Below are 13,872 nucleotides of genomic sequence, written 5' to 3' on the forward strand. Positions count from 1 at the left end.
CTAACTGTGCTGCAGACAGAGGAGACGGATGCTTACACTGTGGAAAGCATAGAATTAAAAGGGAGTGTCAGGTAAATTGACAGCAGGCACCTCAGGACAGAGAAGCAGGAGATGGGGTGAGACTCCTGACGTGAGGGGCGGAGAGCTGTGCCGCTGTGGAGAGGCTGATGTATATGTGCTATACGGGAGAGGATGTTTGCTCATAACGATGCTGCCGTGGTATGTATTATTTCTTTCTCTTGGGGGGTTTGCCTGTTTGTACGCCGCACACTTTTGTTTTTTTATAGCTTGGCGTTATTTAGAAGCCGATAAAACTGATTGAGCGTCCCATAATATCGTCTGAATTGTTATGATGCCGTACAATATCCAGTTTATTCCTTTCTTGTTATGCAGAAATAAAGTATTTACAATGCGGTGATGCATGGATGACCATTACTAGAATAATCCTACCACTGGATCCTGCATTTGACATTTGAATTTTATTTTCTTCATCAAAACAACCCCTTTAGAGAGTGAACTATAGTCTGAAATTTTGTTAAAGAATTCCCATTTCATGGAATGCAAAATCATTGGAACTTGATAAGAGTTCAAATCGAATGCATTAATGCCTGTTCCGCTGGGTTTGAAGCTTTACATCAAAGATGGATACATTTCTGTGCATAAAAACAAAGACAAATCCAAAGCCTTCCAGTCACGGGTTCAACAATATTCTGTACAGTTCCACTTTGCAAAATGTTTTGAAGAATTGCACCTACAGTGTACTACTTTCTTCCTCTTTTGTCTCCCTCCTCCCTCCCTCCCTCACTTTGTCTTCCATCCTCATGGAACAGTGGGACGTCTCCCCCAGTGTTCTGCCCGGCTCCTCACCCCACACACACACAGGTGTTTCCCATTGCCAGTCGTGCGGTCGCTCTCGCCCCCCAACACCAACATTGTTTTAAGGCAAAGGACTCTGGGCTGCTTCCAGAGGCTTCTGACAGGCCAGCGGGCCCATGTTTATCTGTGTGCATAAAACTGCATGCATCGCACAGTCTACTCGCTCTGCCTCCGGGGACAACACATGGTTTCAACATCAGTCCATCTCTCTGAAACGGGAGGAAGGATAATCTGTAGAGCCTCAGCCACCAGGGGAAGAAGCAGGACAGGGAGAAGGAAAACAACGTTTGGTGTTTGGGAACGAGAGCCATGATCCACTACACGAAGAAGACAAAGAAACTTTGTCAATATTTTTTACTACAGCGACTTTTGTCATCCTCCGCTGGGAGTCATGCAGACCGAACGAGTGCGGTGGGATCAGGCCAGCCGTTACCATACCTGAGTTAATGGAAGCCGCATGCATGCAGTCATCTTGATAATTTAATTTGAGTGTGCCCCCGGGGTGGAGCAATCTTTATTTCATCAGCTCAAAGCAGTTTACTTCATTAAAACGTCTTCTTGTCCATCAGTAAGAACCTGTTCCTTTTGGAGATAAGCCGGCGCAGTTCATCATAATTGCAAATGTTTGCACATAAATGTAAAGACCTTGTGGGGTCTGGTATTCTTTGAGATGAAAAAGGTTGTCACACATACAAATCGGAACAAGTGACAGTAATTCCCGCCAACATTTTTCGATTAGTGGCAATTCATAAAGGAGTGTCAGAGGCGTACGTCATTCTGCGGGGCATTCTCATTTGGCCATGCAACCTCGTTGGGAGCCATCTATTTACAGTACCGTTTAATATCATATAGCTCTGTCGTCATAACGGGATAAGCAAATAAACCAGCGTGTATCATTGTTCCCTTCTACTGTATTGTATAGTTCTACATCACATAAGGCTTATATTCAAACGGCAATTAGCACAAACATGTTTTTTTCTCCTCTAACTGCTCCCTGCATTTTAAAAGAGCTTCTGACTTCCACTCAGCCCACACAAATATACACACAATCACAACCCACACTGTCACACACACGCGCACGCGCACGCACACGCACACGCACACACGCACACACACACACACACACACACACACACACACACACACACACACACACACACACACACACACACACACACACACACACACACACACACACACACCTCTACCTCATGGCCCCGCAGTGGAAAAGAGACTAACTGACAAAGATTGCTGGGTAATTCAAGCCAACATGATTGACTTTATGATCACTTTAAAGCCGCAGCTAGTCATTATGCTTTCAAGCAATGCCAAAAGTTTCCCCCATGAAAAAGTGGCAGGGAATTAGGGATGGAAGGGAAGGAGAGGTAGAAAACCCCACAGCATGCCTACCACTTCAGAGCCCACCTCCCACTTCCCACCTCCTCTCTGCTTCCCTCACTCTCTCCCTCCTGGCACTTTTAATGGCATGGAATTATGGGCCTGTGAGAGCCGCAACAACTGTCTGGGTTTAAAACATAATACGTTGACAGGAGTGACACGGCCATTTTCCCCTCCTCCATTAGAGCTGAGACGTGGCCACCCCCTTTTCTGCTCTTAAAGAGCCACCCGGCGGTGGCAGGCCGCGGTCGTCACACGTCACTTCCTCTGTCATTACCGGCTGACACTGACGGCTATGCTGCTCTCATATTGATGCGCTGGGAAATACACAAAGCTGCAAAATGGCGTGGCAGTGGGAGGGCTGGCACGGGTGCCAAGAGTACTATTGCCATAAGTGGTGGCCTCTCATTATTGTTACATTAATGCACACCAATTGCCCTGCTAGATGCTTTTGGACATGTCAATAACTCCAAATCCTCGACCGGATATAAAACATTGTGGATAAAAACGATGAGGCCTCCCCTCAGCGGTGTCTCAAGGCTCAATTCAATACCCACAGAGCGAGTGAGCGAGCCAGAAAGCAGATGGTTATCTCCAAGACTCCAATGCCATGAGGTCATTGTCATGTTGTTGTACTGCATGACTTCATAACCGAGTTATTGATAGAAGTTCTGTTATCTTGGATTATTTTCCCCCAACTAAGAACAGGCAGCAAGACTCTGTTTCAAGTCTTTTCAATACAAGTTCTATCATTCTGGATTAATCACTGGTCAACATAGTTCATGATTCATGCACCAAATGGCACCAAGAGAAGCAAAAAAGGGTATATTGCCAATATATTGCTGTGTGCATACATTATAGATATAGAGTAGCCGGCATACTGTGCATCCAATACACTGTATACAGTATATGAAGTAAATATGAATATGCAAATTGCTTTTCAGCCTAATGTCTACGATTGTCATTATCACATTATCATACACATATCAGGGGCCTGAGCTCTGTACTGTACATCCTGCTGTAGTCCCAGATAGACCCAGGGCCAGGCCCAGTCAGGGACATATACAGTACCGCTCTCTATCACTCTCTCTCTAGCCATCAGGGACACTGGCCTCTGCTCTCATAAATCGCTCAAATGTGTCGACGGCGTTCCCAGTGACATCATAAACGCTGTGTTGAAAAATCCCCCCCGCCAACATCACCCCCCCCCCCAACCCCCACCCCTTACGCCGTCACCACGGGATCCCGGGCCCAATCCAAACCTTGTCTCATCCCTGGCGCGGGTGGCGGCCCTGGAGCATGAAATCTGTCCCACAGTGCGAGGGCCTCGGCTTCTGAAACTGTAGATCTATCTGTCAGCTAAACGCAGGCACCCGCACTCTGCTGCACTCTCTGCTTCTTCTTCTGCGGCCTAGAATTGAGAGCGAGAGAGAGAAAGAGAGAGAAGGAGAGGGGGGGGGGGGAGAAGGAGAGACATCTATAATTCAAATAAACAGCAAAAGGATTATCATTCTTAGACCGCCTGAGGACTTCAGTGGAGAATGTTGCGTTTGTTGGGACCATAAATAAACAAGTTCTCTCCAGGGTTTCTGGGAGAGGAGCAGGACCTCCTTGTTCTCTTGTCAGTAGCTTGTCCCTGGTTAATACGGGTGTTATTGTTGTTGTAACATACCCTCCCACCCCAACCTCCGCCTTCCTCTTACATGCTGCGTTGGCCTGGTAGCAGGGCAGTGCCTTCCAAAGCCTTTGTTTGGCTAATGTCCTGTGGTGGCATCTGATTGGTCTAAATGACCTGTGACACCTCATTAGCTCCTCGACGTGGCCTCCTCGCGTCACGTTATTAATGAGGATGCTGAAAACAGACGCCATATTAACCACCTCACACTTAATGGTGTTGGTTTTGATTAACGTCACTGACACTAAAATGACAGTGAGGCTAATGGGAACTTTGAACAGGGCCCCTATGCAATGTGCACGCACGCACACACACACACACACACACACACACACACACACACACTGTACATGCAGCACAACCCTACACGTATGGCCTGCATATCAACACACGTCTACTGTGCATTAACATGCATGCAAACTCAAAACACAGTGCAAGCACATTATACTCACACCACATACTGTACACAGACACACACATACGTGTGCAATCTGCACGCAGCCACGCGCACACACACACACACACACACACACACACACACACACACACACACACACACACACACTTTTCCTCTCTTGGCTGATATCATCTTACCGGGGATTTGGGTGGTTATCATAGTGAGCATGAAAAATAAGACTGAGCCGCCCAGGAAGCCTCCGCTGACTTGTCTATATGAAGCCTCATTAGGGACATTGATGGATGGCCTACTGCCACCACCACGCTCGCCCAGAAAAGGCTCTGGGTATTATTAGTGTTTGTGTGTTTATAAGCTGACACTTAATTACAGGTGCAAAATCATACCACATACATTAACGAGTTATGGCCCATTGAGCATAAATGCAGTGCGGATTTGGATATTTGAGAGAAAGAAGAAATATCTTTCATAGGAGTTACAGTATAGTGCGACCAAGAATCAGTCAGCGCTCAATGATTTAATGCTCAAAATGACAAAAGGAGAAAAATAAATATCGTATGTGGAGATTTATAGAACGTTTTCCGTGGTGTTTTACAGCAGGAAATATAAATTATGAGTCAACCAAAATTAGAAGTGCTTCCCATTGGGAAGATGAATTGAGTTTGGTCTTTTGAAAGTTGCAATGCAGGAACTTGCAGAGCAGTTTCTTTCTTTCCTTTTCTTTTTTTTCATGCCTATAGCCATTATGCTCTGGCCAAATCTGTGTGGCAAGTTTAAAAATAACTTCACAGAATTAAAAATAGAGATGAACAATCATGGAACTGTATCTTTGTCTGATAATACAGTGCATGTGAATGAAAAGAGCAGGAAACAATGTACAATGCCCAAATGGGAAAATGATATACCCTATAAGACACTTTTAACCTGACATCCTATTTGGGCATATATTATCATAGTCAAAATGTTTACTTGCATGTTTATACATTTTTCAACCAATTTATTTTGTAAATAGTAGATTTACAAGGTCACAAGCAATGCATAGAGCAATGCATAGAGCAATGCATAGATTCTTGAAAATTGGTGGTTAAACCTTTCATTTGGCATTAGTGAACTGATAACATGTTACAGAGGCTATATTGCACAGATATGTACAGTATACAAAGAGATTTTGACTTGCCCTTTGGTGACCTAGCCCTAGGGACACAAAGAGTTTGAGTACCCCTATCTGAAAATGTTTTTGCCAGGGACCCCAAGAAGAGAAGATTTATGTAAAAAGAAATATATATATATAAATAATATAAATGTAAAATATAAAATGTTCAATATTTTTTCAGAAATGTTCACAAATAGCTGATGTACAAGCTCAAAGCGCGTTGCCAACATATTAAATATGGATAAAGCCCCCCAAGGACCCCTGGGGGTCCCCGGACCCCACTTTGAGGACCACTGTTCTAAGTGGCTCAGGCCAGGTGCAAACTCAGGTGCTCGCTTTCATCTTCAGTCAGCAGGTTGGAAATAGAAAACAACCTCTCAACATACTAGAATAGAAAACACAGAACTTTAACCATATTGGATTAGGCAAGGCAAGGCAAAGCAAGTTTATTTACTGTAGCACATTTCATCCACAAAGACATTTCAAGGTGCCTTTCATAAGGCATATAGCCTATATACTATAGGTGCATTTAAGGACATAAAAGGCATAAACTATAACAATAAATCATATGATAAACTTAGCAAAATAATGTAATTAATGGCCGCGAGGAATATGGCATTGTGCAATAGCATTACATGCAACATGCTGTACATACATTTTTGTCTCTGTTTAATATAATCATGAAGGAATACTCCCAATACTTGCTAAATGCAAACAACTACATATCTGGAAATGTCCGTTCTGGGATCTGTACAGGTGGCTAAAATGCAAGAGAAACCACAGTTCTCAATGTTTCTGGTTAAGTGTATCCCATATGCCAAAAGCTGAAACCTTACACACACACGCACACGCACACACACACACACACACACACACACACACACACACACACACACACAAGTCTACACTGTAGTTGTGTATCGGATTTACAGCTGATAGTTTACTTTTATACCAGTGGAGGTCATATGATATGATATTTTCTGTTTCCAAAAATGGCCTCAGCCAACGGCCCAGACGTATAAAACATTCTTGCGACAGCGATACATTTCACGTGATGACACTACTCCGAAACAATCTCGATATTGCCTTTCCCTGTCATAAACAAAACCTGACCACAGTCCTGTCCTGTGTGTGTGTGTGTGTGTGTGTGTGTGTGTGCATGTGTCACTGTCTGTCCAGTGTGTATTAGAAAGAAACAGGGGGAGAGAGAGGGAGAGCCATGTCTATCCAATCCCAAACTCTGTAATTCTCAGTGAAAGAAGACAGTGAGTACACTGTAAAATCCTGAGTGTCGAACTCAGAGAGTAAAAAAAAAAGGTCAGTTTTTATACTCTCAGTCTAGTTACAGTGCAAGAGGATAGATCCACTCAGGGGAGAAGAGAGTGTACGGTTGTAAAATGCACCGCTCTGTGGTGACGGGTGGAGATTTGACACTGCTGAGAGAGAGACAGAGAGAGAGAGAGAGAGAGAGAGAGAGAGAGAGAGAGAGAGACAGACTGACACACAGAGAGAGAGAGGTGTGTGTGTGTGCAGAAAGGACAGAGGGTATGGGAGAGGGGTGGTAGTAGAGATTGAGAGGAGGGGATAGACAGAGGAGAGGAAGGAGAGATGGAGAGGGTGAGAGGGAGGGCAGAAGGAGAAAGAGAGGGAGAGGCATGAGGAAGGGAGGCGGGCAGACAGACAGAACAGGATGGAACAGACAGGGGGAGCGCTGGCAGGTGCTTCATCATCTGCTTAGGCATCCTCGGGCCGCCCGTAAACAGTCATTGGTCTCCTCCAGGGAGCGGGCTCCTCCATAACTAGCGCAGGTATAAATCTGCCTCTTACTCCACTAAATTAGACACATTCTTGAGAGAGAGGGAGAGAGAGAGAGAGAGAGAGAGAGGGTCTCGCAAATGCATGCAGAAACGCAGACGAAAACAAGAGTGTGTCAGAGAATTACGGTAATCCCGCTGAGATTGCTAAAAGGTGTACATACGGGGAAGGCAAAAAGAAAAAATGGCTCGAAGTGAATTTACCAGATGGTTGCTTTGATCCGTATAGGACAAATTGTTAATGTTTTCCCACAACAAACATGCTAATGATGCTACGAATAGTTCTTTACATGGAGAAAAATATTAATCCCCCCCCCCCCCCCCCCCCCCCAATGGAATCTTAAAAGTGCTGTCACTGCAACAAGTATAAGTGTCTGCTTTGGCTCAAAGTTGAGGTTCAAGTCCAAGGTCTGGGTTCTGTCAACTGGTCATAATGTTTATCCTTGCATAAGACTTTCAAAATATTGTGACACACCCGTGCTGTTTTTTTTCTTTTCTCCTCAATGAAATATTATAACTTGTGGAGTGGTGACATTGTGTGACAACATGACACTTGCGCGTTGTTCTTCCACTTCGCAGGAGTTGCTTTTTAAGGGGAGAAAGGTTGGGCCAGAATGCATCAGGCAGGGCTGAGCTTACTTAATGTATGCATGCAGGTGTGCAGTGATGTAAATAGGTTTTCAATGTAATGAGTCCCGGGATGCAGGGATGGTCTTTTAGATGAGTCCCAGGGACATTTTATGAGTCCCACTTAAACGACGTTATAGGAGTCATATTTTGCCATTTTTACAAATTGCATCATTTGACTCGCATTTCATTTTATATGCTTATAATGTGGTTATATTCATGTAGAAAACAGAAGAAATTATTATTATAATTAATAACTAAAGCTAGCAAAATAAACTGGAATAAAAAACAGTATAGCAGTATAGTAGTGCATCGCGTGGATGCAGAGGTCGTTGTACTGTAAACTTTGTGTACAGTACAGTTCATCTGTGCACAGATGCATGACCATGCATGTATGTATTCATCCATGTCAGAGAGACATACTGTAGTTCACTGTTAATGGCACAATGTTAAAATGTCTACAATGTTAACAGACAAACACCATCCCCTCTTCCTCCCACTCTCTCTCTCTCTCTCTCATTCACGCGCACACACGCACACACACACTCGCACACACACACACACAAACACATACACACTATATATTTTTTTAAGATATTTTCTGGGGGGTGACACGTAGCAAAGGCCATCGGGATCGGGACTCGAACCCGTGACACGCTGTCAGGCTGTACTAGGTGCCCGACCTGCTAGGCCGGCCCGGGACACACTTATTCTATCTTATACAGTGTAAATGCCGGCTTAAACAAAATAAGTGTGAAGCAGTACTTCAAAACGTCTTTGCTAAAGTTGGGTGGGGGAGGCTGTTTACATTGTGTATATTTACACATCCTATCTGCACCACTGAATGCTATCTGGTGCTTTGAATAACTTCTCTGAGGTTGGTAAGCCTGTCTTCTAAAAGTCTAACAAACACAATGCTGAAGTGTGCAGCCAGTGTGTTGAAACAGGATGCTAATCTGCTAAACAGTCCATCTGTATTTGCTAAAACATTGCCTCAGTCACAGCCTGTTTGCTAAGTGTCACTTCATTCACCCCAGTCAAGTAGATGCCATATACACAAACATAAGTAGGATACCTGGAATTGATGGACAAAATGTACCATTCCTTCATTAAAAGTATAAACTGTCAATGTGACAAGATCACATATCTAAAAATCTAAATCATCTAATTATTAATCACAAAACATTATTAGAATGCATACTGTTTGTTAATTTATAAACGGAAAGTTATTTCATCCTTCATGGTGAGCTGAATATGAAAAGATGACAAAGACAAAAGATATCTCATTTCATTTTCCACATTTTAACAAAATCAACATAATGTCATCAAATATAATGTATAAATTCTAAGACACTGATAGATAGAGTGAGCAAGTGGACAGATTGTATTAGTTTATTTTGGTAACCTTGACCAAGGCCTTTGCCAGTCTTTTACTTTAGTATGGCTATTACACTAGTTCGCTCACAGAGTGGCTTTTGACAAAATTCCCAGAGGACTTTTTAACATTCTAATAAAAAGATTTTACAGAAGTGTGTGTGTGTGTGTGTGTGTGTGTGTGTGTGTGTGTGTGTGTGTGTGTGTGTGTGTGTGTGTGTGTGTCTGTGTGTGTGTGTGTGTGTGTGTGTGTGTGTGTGTGTGTGTGTGTGTGTGTGCTCGCGCGCGCATGCGTATGTGCGTGCGCACGTGTGCGTGTTGCTATGAATAAAGCAAAACTGGTCTGGTGTAGAACATTGTTATAATAGAGTGAGGAACATGGAGAATACAGTCAAGGTGATGAGGACATTTTAGACATTAATCAATGAGATATGATATTGCATCATATCCTGAATTGTCCCAATTCAAATTCAGAGCATTGTACACTCATAGAGTAAATATTACAACATTAAACTGTCTATTTGCTAGGGAAATAAATACAATTCTGCCATTTCCAGCAAAACAAAACAAACAAAAAACTCAAGTAGAGCACAGTAAATTGCAGTGCAGATTAACTGTGCACAGGCATACTAAATCAGGGCAGACGACGTAATCAGCCTTTGATACAATGAGCCCAACGCTGACAGAAATAATCCACTGGCCACCTTCTTAATGAATAATTGATGTGTATCTTAACAGGCTAATAAATGAATGTGGTTTGGGTTTGAGTGATAGCCCTCTCGTTGGAGAGCTATATCCCATGAGGCACAGGGCACCGGAGACGGAGGTGCCATCCTCTATAACCTGTATAATTGGTCATTTGACATGAGTGACTTGACTGTGTGTGTCTGTGCACCGCCAGTGGAGATTGACCCTTCTGCCCTGTCATTTATTAGCGCGCTCCCGGGTTATCACGCCAATTAGGGTTGCAATAACAGTGATCAGGACAGGAAAAACTAAACGAAAAAGTACGAAAATACGAACTATTTTGTCGAGAGAAGGACATGGCACCTTACTGCTCTTAAACATCAAAGAGAATACTACTTAATCTCTTAATTCTTTCTTTAGAAATAATTGCAGGCGACAGGACAGAAATAAAATGAGACTGTAATATGTACTGTATATTACACACACACACACGCGCACACGCACACACACACACACACACACACACACACACACACACACACACACACACACACACACACACACACACACACAAAATCGTGAAAGGTGAACATCCACACACAGGGGAGGTGGCATGGCTAGGCAAGGCTGTTCCCTGTGCGCATTTGCATTGGGCTTGCTTGTCCAAACAATTGCACTTGCATTTTAGCACTATTATGAGCACACCCTATTCCACAGGTCTGATAACATTCTCAGTGCAGTTTCGGTGCACCACTCTGGCTAAACAATGCCTTATTGACATGAGCTCCAGCCTCACAATGGCCACAAAACATCAGGGTTCCTGTTTTTGTTGACATTGTGTGAGCCCACTATTGAAAGCAAAACCACTGTGGACACAGCAATGCATAATTGGAGCTCTCTGTCATACAATACAACAAATCAGCCCTTTAAATGTTTGAGTATGATAAGGTAGAGAGAAGGCACACAGAGGGAGAGCGAGGAGGGGGAGGGGGGGTGTAGGGGGGTGATCAGGTGAACGGACGTATTGGAAAGTTGAGAGAAGTTAGGTGGCAGAGAGACTGAGAGTCATACACCACTAGGGGACAGTAGTAAGTCATGGACGGGAGCAGTGTGTGTGTGTGTAGGTGTGTGCGTGTGTGCGGCAAACTGTGAACAAAAGACTTTCTTTGTTGTACTCTCACATAATAAAAGAATTCAGAAATAGCTACTTGACTGCCTTACAAAAGATCTCGACAATGCCATGGCCCATAATGCACAGGAACAGCTCTGGATTTACATAATCATGTGAAATGTAAGCCACAAAGAGGCAGCATCACCAACAAACAAACTGACTGGGGAGAGGGAGAGAGACAAGGGTTCCACTTTCCCCCATGGACTTTATATACTTACTAAAAGTACATTTTATATTATCTCCCGTCTCACAACAATAGGACAACATTTGTAAATTCAGAATTTTCCCTGTCGATTATTCACCAGAAAATAAGCTTCTGAAGAATACTCAGAGGTATGCTCCAGCCTCAATATTAGCTATCAATTTTAAACGGGTAATGCATTCTAGATTTATTTTTTTGTAAATTTACAACAGAAATGATGTATAGCTTTAATTAATAGAATTACGTGGAGAAATGGGCACACTATAAGACGCTGATTCCACAAAGGAACACCAAAAAAGCAGGCAGAAATTACATCTAGTATAAAATGGGAAGTTGGTGCTAATGAGACACAGAAATACATGCTTGTTTTCTATGGCCATAGATCAAGATGAATGCTTATCATTTCACACAGATACATTGGACATTATGACATAAATCAGTGCTCTTTATATTGTATGTTAAAAAAGGAACAGTTGTTTGGTAACTGGTTTAACCAGTGGAGTTAACACCTCTGTGTACCTCTGACGTTAGATAAAACTGTCAGGAAGGAAGTAGTGTTTCGTTTTTGCTATGGCAACCGAGCACATATACACAAAACACGCATCGTCCTCCTCCTCCTCCGCCTCCCGCCACAATTAAAAGCAGAACAATAACAATATTCACCAATGAAGACGACGTCTATACAGTAGTTATGCCCTTCGTTAGTTTCACAATGCGCCTCATGAATTAGTTAAGTCTGTTAATTGCACATTTATTACAACTCATGGCCACAGAGAGATGCACTAAATGGCTCTGCAAGAAAATAACACATATAGGAATCATGAAAAATAAATTAGGCTTTTAGGTTACGGCTTAATCTCATGATGTAAAAAATAAGGCAAATACAATTTTGTTATCTAAATGCAATTGTGTTTGCAACATCCCCCAACACACACACACACACACACACACACACACACACACACACACACACACACACACACACACACACACACTCTACAAATACAAAGTCAACCAATCAGACATGTTTGGAAAACACATTCTACAAATACATTACAATAAATGTACCGATCACAGCAAGCATGCCTCATGGAAACACAATGTGAAATCAGTGCATGAGAAATTGTAGGCCTACCGGTATATATTAAATAAATTAGAGGTTTATTTCAACTTTATTTTAAAAGCAGAAATGGAATGGCCCTATTTGCTTAAGTTGTTTACATACGTCCAAAGGGCTTGAAAAATAACATATTAACAATCATATTTGCACAGAGAAGGCAAAATGAGACAAATAGCGAAATCATCTGGCAGCGTAATCTCTTTGTGTTTACAATTTATCGTCGCCTTTTCATGATCTCCAGTGTGTTTCATTATGGAGTGACATGTTTGAGTGACACTGTGCCGGCTGTCAAAGCCATGTGCTGAGGTTCCCTCTCATTTTCCAGCAACGACAATAATAATGACTATTCTAGTGCTAGCCCCACTGTTTGTGTTATTGTTGTGCGGTGTCAGACATGGCCCCTGACGTTTGCTGTGATATCAGCAGGAGTGTACACATACAAACACATTTGCCTGAGTTATTGACCTTTATCTCTCCACTTTCTTGACAGCCATCTCCAGTTATTGACAATACAAACACACAGGGCGAAGCATAACCTTTCATTTCCAGAGCTCTCTCTCTCTCTCTCTTTCCTTCAGTCTTTCTCTCTCTCGCCCTGGTTCGTTCTTTCCCCTCACTCTTTTTCTCTCTACTCTTGCGATTTGTTTAAATAAGACAGGGCAGACAATTGTACTGCTCATTTCTGCCATTTCTCTTTCACTCCAAATTTCAGAGGATAATATCATTAGACCAATACAGTGGCGGCTATTCAGCTCCAGATACACAGATATTTCAAATATTCAATATAGTTTTGACATGCTGACATTATGGCAGACTGTTGTTTTCCTATTCGTTTCCTTACAATGTCAATAGTTCCATAAATCTTGTAAGGCAAGATGTCTGTCCCAATGGCATTTAAATTACAACAGATATATCCAGATGGTCTATATTGTTACACATGAATGCTAGTGAATATGCAAAAGATGCACAAATAATATTTTGACATAAGTAATACTATGAATCCTGCAGACTATGCAATCATACATATGTATTTTAACTGCAAAGAAAAGTGTACAGAATGTGGCAAAAAAATAATTATTCTGAAAATGTGATTAGATCCATAAACCCATAATAAACAGAATAATTTATTGCGTCTCAATACAGCATTGAATAACAATGCCCATAAAAACCACAAAGTATTCTAATAATGATTCTCCTCTAGGATTCATTGTGTTTTTCAACGTGTGTCTTCTTGCATTTCGGCATGAAAAATAGCATACATAAAATATGGGGTGCCCCCCACCCCCCCAACAGCCAGCCACTCTGCAGGTACTACGAGCACCAAAATTAAAATTTAAACAATCCAGACCAGTGTTTGGTG

The sequence above is a fragment of the Protomyctophum bolini genome, assembly GCF_963924005.1.
Source record: "Protomyctophum bolini genome assembly, chromosome: 15".
Taxonomy (NCBI): domain Eukaryota; kingdom Metazoa; phylum Chordata; class Actinopteri; order Myctophiformes; family Myctophidae; genus Protomyctophum; species Protomyctophum bolini.